This window comes from Amphimedon queenslandica, unplaced genomic scaffold (assembly GCF_000090795.2).
Source record: "Amphimedon queenslandica unplaced genomic scaffold, v1.1 AMPQUscaffold_13089, whole genome shotgun sequence".
NCBI lineage: Eukaryota > Metazoa > Porifera > Demospongiae > Haplosclerida > Niphatidae > Amphimedon > Amphimedon queenslandica.
The window spans coordinates 5869-12285 of record NW_003546675.1 but is presented as its reverse complement, the minus strand read 5'-3'; positions in this window follow the sequence as shown (position 1 = coordinate 12285).

Here is a 6417-nt window from a genome sequence, read left to right as displayed (position 1 = left end):
TAGTTATACTATCGCCAAATGGTGCAGTATCTATTTGTCAAAAAGAACTTAAACGTCATATGTATTGTAACTGGATCTGTACTAGTTTGGACGTATGGAAGTAGTACTACCAGTTTCAGCAGTGTAGCTACTCAACCACAGTATATTGCACCGTTCAATTTTATATTACTATCTCATGATAACGGTACACTGGTGTCAGTTGCAACTGTTAATGTGTCTACGTCAATAAATGGGCATACCCTTGAGTGCAGGAATACAATATTCATCACAAGTTCCAGTATAAGGCGAAATATCAACTTTAATGTTAAATGTAAGATTTTATTAAAATAGTATAGTACTTCAAATTGGTGTAGGGATTTTTAACTGAAGCATTGCCTATCATTAATGTGTATAACACATAGTAATGGCTATATATAGTATTCTAATGGCTATGTATAGTAATGGCTATGGCTATATATAGTAATGGCTATATATAGTATTACTCTGTAATACATCACATGACCAAACTGCTACTACAGCACTTAAACTAATTTGTAGAACTAATACATGCATGTACAATACCTAATGTGAAGTGGGTTTTATAAATAAGAGATAAGTTATTTCTTTATAGTTTTGACCTAGCATGTTTATGCTATTTTTACATTGTTTAAGCATTCCAATATGATCAAGCCTACCTGGAGAGGCATGCATGGAATTCAGCAGTGTTAACACTATGTTTTTTATTAATTATTACTGTAGCATGATGAGAAATACAATTAGGTTATGTTTTGTATACAGATCTTGTTGAGTAATACTGTTCTCTCATAACAATTGTTGTATTTATCAATATTGTGTTATTGTTTTATGTGAATAAATTATTAGTTAATTAGATTAATAAACTTCTCGTCCTATTAGTACTTAATTAGATTAGTACATATTTTTTTCCTATTATAGATTCCATACCTATCATTTATCTTCATGTTAATGCTGTATCTTCAAATACATTATTAATAATTTGGACTGGAGCTGATTGTATACAATTACATGATGTATTCATTAGTGGACCTAGTGGTACTAATAATGTTACTACTACCAGTGGAATGAGTCTATTGTATAATACTGGAGGAGCTATTGGCAGTATTGATGTATTGGTTAATAGTGTTGATTATTATGGAAGAGCAGTGGGAAATTTATCAACTCAATATCAATTTAACAGTAAGTAGTTTAATCATAATAGTAGTACACAGTACATGTACCTATTGTTATTCAGTATATCAGTTAACTCTATGCTAATATAAACAATTAATTTTATTTTTAGAGTACAATTTTGAAGTTGAGGCTATTATGAGTAACAGCATGTCACTGAGTGTAATAATAAAGGTAATAGTGCTTTGGTATTAACTTAATCATTTCTGTACATGGCAAATGAATTATTAATAATAGAAATGATATTACATTTTCTGATGCATATATTCTGTGTAGAAAGTTTGAGGTGATTCTGACTTAAATTTTTAAAGTTATGGCCATTTTAAGAAATCAGCCAATTTTCGAAATATTCCTGTACTATAAAATGGCTCCAAAATCACCCCATTTTGTATTATATTTTCTGATACATATTGATGCCCTTATGCTATGTAGCATTTAAAAAATTGCCAATTGTTATATTTTATAGGATAAGTTCATTATTCAACAGCCTACTCCATTGTCCTGTGAATTGACTGTGACTAACTTAACTCAACCATCAATGAACTGTCTCCATGAAAAGTTGTTTGTATTTACTAATATCACTGAAGGAGTTGTGTATAGTTATACTGTTACTGTTACTAATGTCATTGGGTCTGCTGTTAAGAATGGTTTTATAGGTGAGTGTATTGAAAAATACAGCATCTACACACTACATTTATGCACATAATGTTTCAATGAGAAATGTTTCAATGAGTCTTTAATGTTAATATTTGATAATTTTTAATAGAAACTCCTTATTTACCAGTTGAAGTGTGTCCTTCAGAAATTCAGTATTCACCTTCAACAAAAACAATGATAAGTCCTTGTTCATTAAGTAAGTACATGTACATGTACCTTGATATGATAATAATAATAATATTATTTTATTGCTATTAGTATTAGTTACGGAGCCAAGTATACCTCCCAGTGTATTTTTCAGTAGTTGCAATTGTGTTCTTCCATGGACAGTTGGTATATTAATTGAGGCAGCTGTGATGACTGTCATCTAATTTGTGATCATTGTCATAGTTTATTATCAGTGTCTCACATGATAGAGGTAAAGGATATGAACATATTTGTGCTGTGTTTTTAAGACATTATATTAGATACTGCCTAGGTTAGAACAAGAGTGAGCTACTTATTTAAATGTCTAGTTGAGTTTTATTGATTAGTTGTGATTTGTAATTGTTGTAACTGATAATTTTAATGTATGCTTAACTATAATTATTCTCCTAGGCACGTAGTGTAGAAGTGTACTATTTTTATCATTTTTCCTGATTATTATTTCTGTACTTATTTTCATTTCTTATGTAGGTTATAATGTATGCATTGTTGATTAAGATTCCTTTCTCATAATGTTATGCAATATGTGTCAGTGATGTATTGTGATGTAATTGATTTGTGTGTATTTAAGTGTATGCATTCTTCAATTTTAAGAAGAAGTTTTTAACTTATTGATAAATTTGTTTTTTGATTCCCACGAGGCCTCTCTTTACCTTTCCTTTTTGGTCAGTATAATAATATGTGACAATCAAACAAGAACTTAAGTCAATCACACTACATGCAGTATCCAATAAAACTCAATCATTGTTCTATGTTAATAAACTCTACTATACTTAGTCTTATTGCAGCATACACATTTAAACAATCAAAGTAATACACAAGACAATTCCTAAGACTGTTACCAGGACAGTAGAGTAGTGTAGCGTCTTTGATTTAATTATTAAATTATTAATTTCTAGACTATACAGCATCATGTACTACTTTTGCATACATTTACAAGTCCTCATACAACATCAATCAATGAATGTACATATCAACATTAGCTAACACCTGCAGATACCCACGCAACTTATTCATTATGTTTGTATATAAGATACAGTTTATCGATTCTCATAGTTTCTAGCTGATCTCTCTTTCTCTCCTTGAATGCTCAACCTCTCATTATGGTCTTAGGCCTCAAACTCTCATTAAAAGTATTCAGTTATAAGTCAAGTTTTAGCTATATGGAGTCAAGTACACCAGCCAGTACATCTTCAAATAGGTGTATTAATTGGGATAGCTGTGATGACTGTTGTTTCACTTGTGATTATTACCCTTGCCAAGCATAGGCATATAGGCAAGGGTATATGAGTTGATTTGTCACTTTGTGTGTTAGCAAGAAGTCTATTTCAAGCTGTCCAGCTCTGAGGATAAAATCTCCAGATACTCACAACTATTTTTCTGTGTAGAAAAAACTGTTTTCTTTCCTTGTCATATAAATAAAGGTCAGGACTCCTCTAAAGATAGATTGCATCTCATTTAATAAAGGTAAAACTAATAATAAAGTCTGATGTGATTAATTTTTACAATAATATAGGCAGTGACACTTCAGATTTATCATCTCTTGCATAACAAAAGAAAGTGCAGAATTGTCAAATTGTAATTTTTATCTGGACTATAAAGGTGTTATTGGAACCATTGACAAAACACATTTCATCATCAGGTATGATGCACAAAACTTATAGTCTGTCACAATTTATGATCAACAAAACCCAATCACTATATGTACAATGTACTCATTTTAACACTACAATCTAAGGAATAAGACTTATTCATAATTAATTAGAATATACGGTCAAGAGGGCAATGCGGTAACTTGCCTGTACTTGCCAATGCGGGAGATAAACATAAAAAGGCTGCTGCTGTTGCTGTGTAAACTAGACACAGACCAATGAATTATAGTTTCATAATTACTGATTTAAATGAGAAGAATTTATCTATGTCTGTAGCAGCTGTTTTAAAATTCTATTTGAAGTGTTATAAGCATTTGAGTAAAAATCCAATTTGAGAGGCAATGCCATGAGAAGTTAAATATTTTTCCAGCCTGATGTGTCACTACAATCTAAAACTGTTATACTGACCTAAAATTTATCTTACTTATCTTAGTTTATACAAGAAACATGTAATTATACAATCACGGTACTATGATCCAGCTGCGCATCAAATCAACAGCAGTGCCCTCTTGACCGTATTAATTCCAATATTTATGAATAAGTCTTATTTATCTAACACTGACCCAAAAACATTTTATAGTAATAGTACATTTTATAGTATAGTAATAGTAGTGTAGTAACAGAGTTACAAAATTATACTGTCATTTTGTAACTCTAACACTTGTTTGGCCCTCAAAACTCAAAATTTGGTTGGAATTAGCTCAAACTTGCTACACAGCATAAGGACATCAACATGTCTCAGAAAATATAATAAAAATTTAGGGTAATTTTGGAGCCATTTTTTAAAACATTTCAAATTTGCTAAATGGTTGTTGTTCAATAACTTGAGGTGTAGTATGTGCTTTATTGTTCTTCAGTTCAAGGTAATATTATTCTTCAACATGGACATTGTCACTCATTGACAATATGCCCTCCTCCTGCTTTGCTTTATCTCCTTAATTCTCTCTCCTCCAGACTGATCTGATAATTTTTAATTAAGTTATTTTTTTAAATTAAACTGTCACTACAAAGCAAACATACACATAGGAACTACTAAACTCTTGCTACAACACAATGTGATAATAATGTTCATTATACATTACAATATGCACTCAATAACTATGTGTATGTATGTATGTGTACTAATTGCACACACTCTATTATACTAATGCTACTACTACTATTAGATTAGTTTGAGTTATATTCTCAGGTCAATAGTATCAGCATCATTACAGCTGCACTGCTAGAAGCAGAGATATGATTGCAATAGCAATAATATACCCTGTGGAATACTTGCCTTGACCAGACTCCATACCCCCACTTGTTGGTGTTGCTGTTACTGTTATTCTTATTGTTGTGGTCACTGTTGGTGCATTTATTGCTGTTACTATTGTTGTTGTCAATATTCTTGTTTGTGTTGTTGTCCTTGTTATTATTGATGTTGTTGTTGGTCCCGCCTCTGTTGTTGTTTGTGTTACTTGTGATGTCCTTGTCTTTGTTGTTGTTGTTGTTACTGATGGTTCTGGTGTTGGTGATGCAGTATCTGCAATTGCTGCTTTAAACTCGTCCAGTTCCAAAAAATATTCACCACATTTATACATTCCTTCAGGTGGTGGGGTATTAAACCCTATGCATAACTGTGTTATGCATATTCATTGTGGATTCATTTTTTGTTGTCAATGGCAAGTGTTGTTATAACATTTATTGGCATCAAAAATTCTACTATAAAATTTAGCATAATTAGTTTTTAAAGCAGCAGCAACTACATTCAAAATTATTTTAAAATTTTAAGAACACACTGAAATGCAAACTAAATGCATTTATTAAATTTTCCAGACTTAAACTCGACATTTGTTGCAGCAATATTTATCTCAGCAATTTTTTCGACAGCGTTCTACTACAAGACAGCAATATACTATCAGGAATACAAGAGCAATGAGACATGCGACCAAGAGAAACAAAACAAAAAGGCCACAATACACGAATGGACATTTTTGAGTTTTTTTGGTGCACCACTAATTCCATTTACTGTATCTGTAAACCACTTTATCGTCAAAGAGAAGTTCCTACATTTATACATAACCTCAGGAGGTCGTGTCTTATCTTCTCTGGAACCTTCATTAAGGCTTCGGTATACCAACTCAATGAATTTTAATGAGTTATGTTTAGGTATGCTGTCTATTCGTTTAAATGACTTTCTCTTAATTGTCCCCAACTACTACTACAACTTATTTACTATTGTATTTTGGTATTATTTTTTGTTATTTTAACCAAAAAAGATCTAATCACGTTGTTGCCTAAGCCTGTTCTTAAAAATCTATTCGTCAGCTAACTTCCTTCTAATGCAAAGTCTTGTTCCAGGAGTTTTTGTCTGTTTACACATGCCATATGCCGAGAGACTGACTGGAAAGCCCTGTAGATAAACTAGGTGCACTAGGTGCTGTCCATTAAATGGAGGTGTATGCTATAGAGAGTGTCCATTAAGAGAGACTGTACATGTAATGTAAGATGTACATGTACTAATGACTATACATACAAGCATACCAAGAACCTATTGTGCTGGCATGACTTTTTTATTTTCTCTCTTTGATTCAGCTTTTTTTTATATGACATATCCAGCCCTTTGAGTTAATACTATTTTGCAACAAATTAAAGAGAGTGTGTGTGAGGGAGTTTGAAAGAATGTGGGCACTTAACGCTGCTCATTAATTAATTTATATCGACATTCCAATTTAAGCTA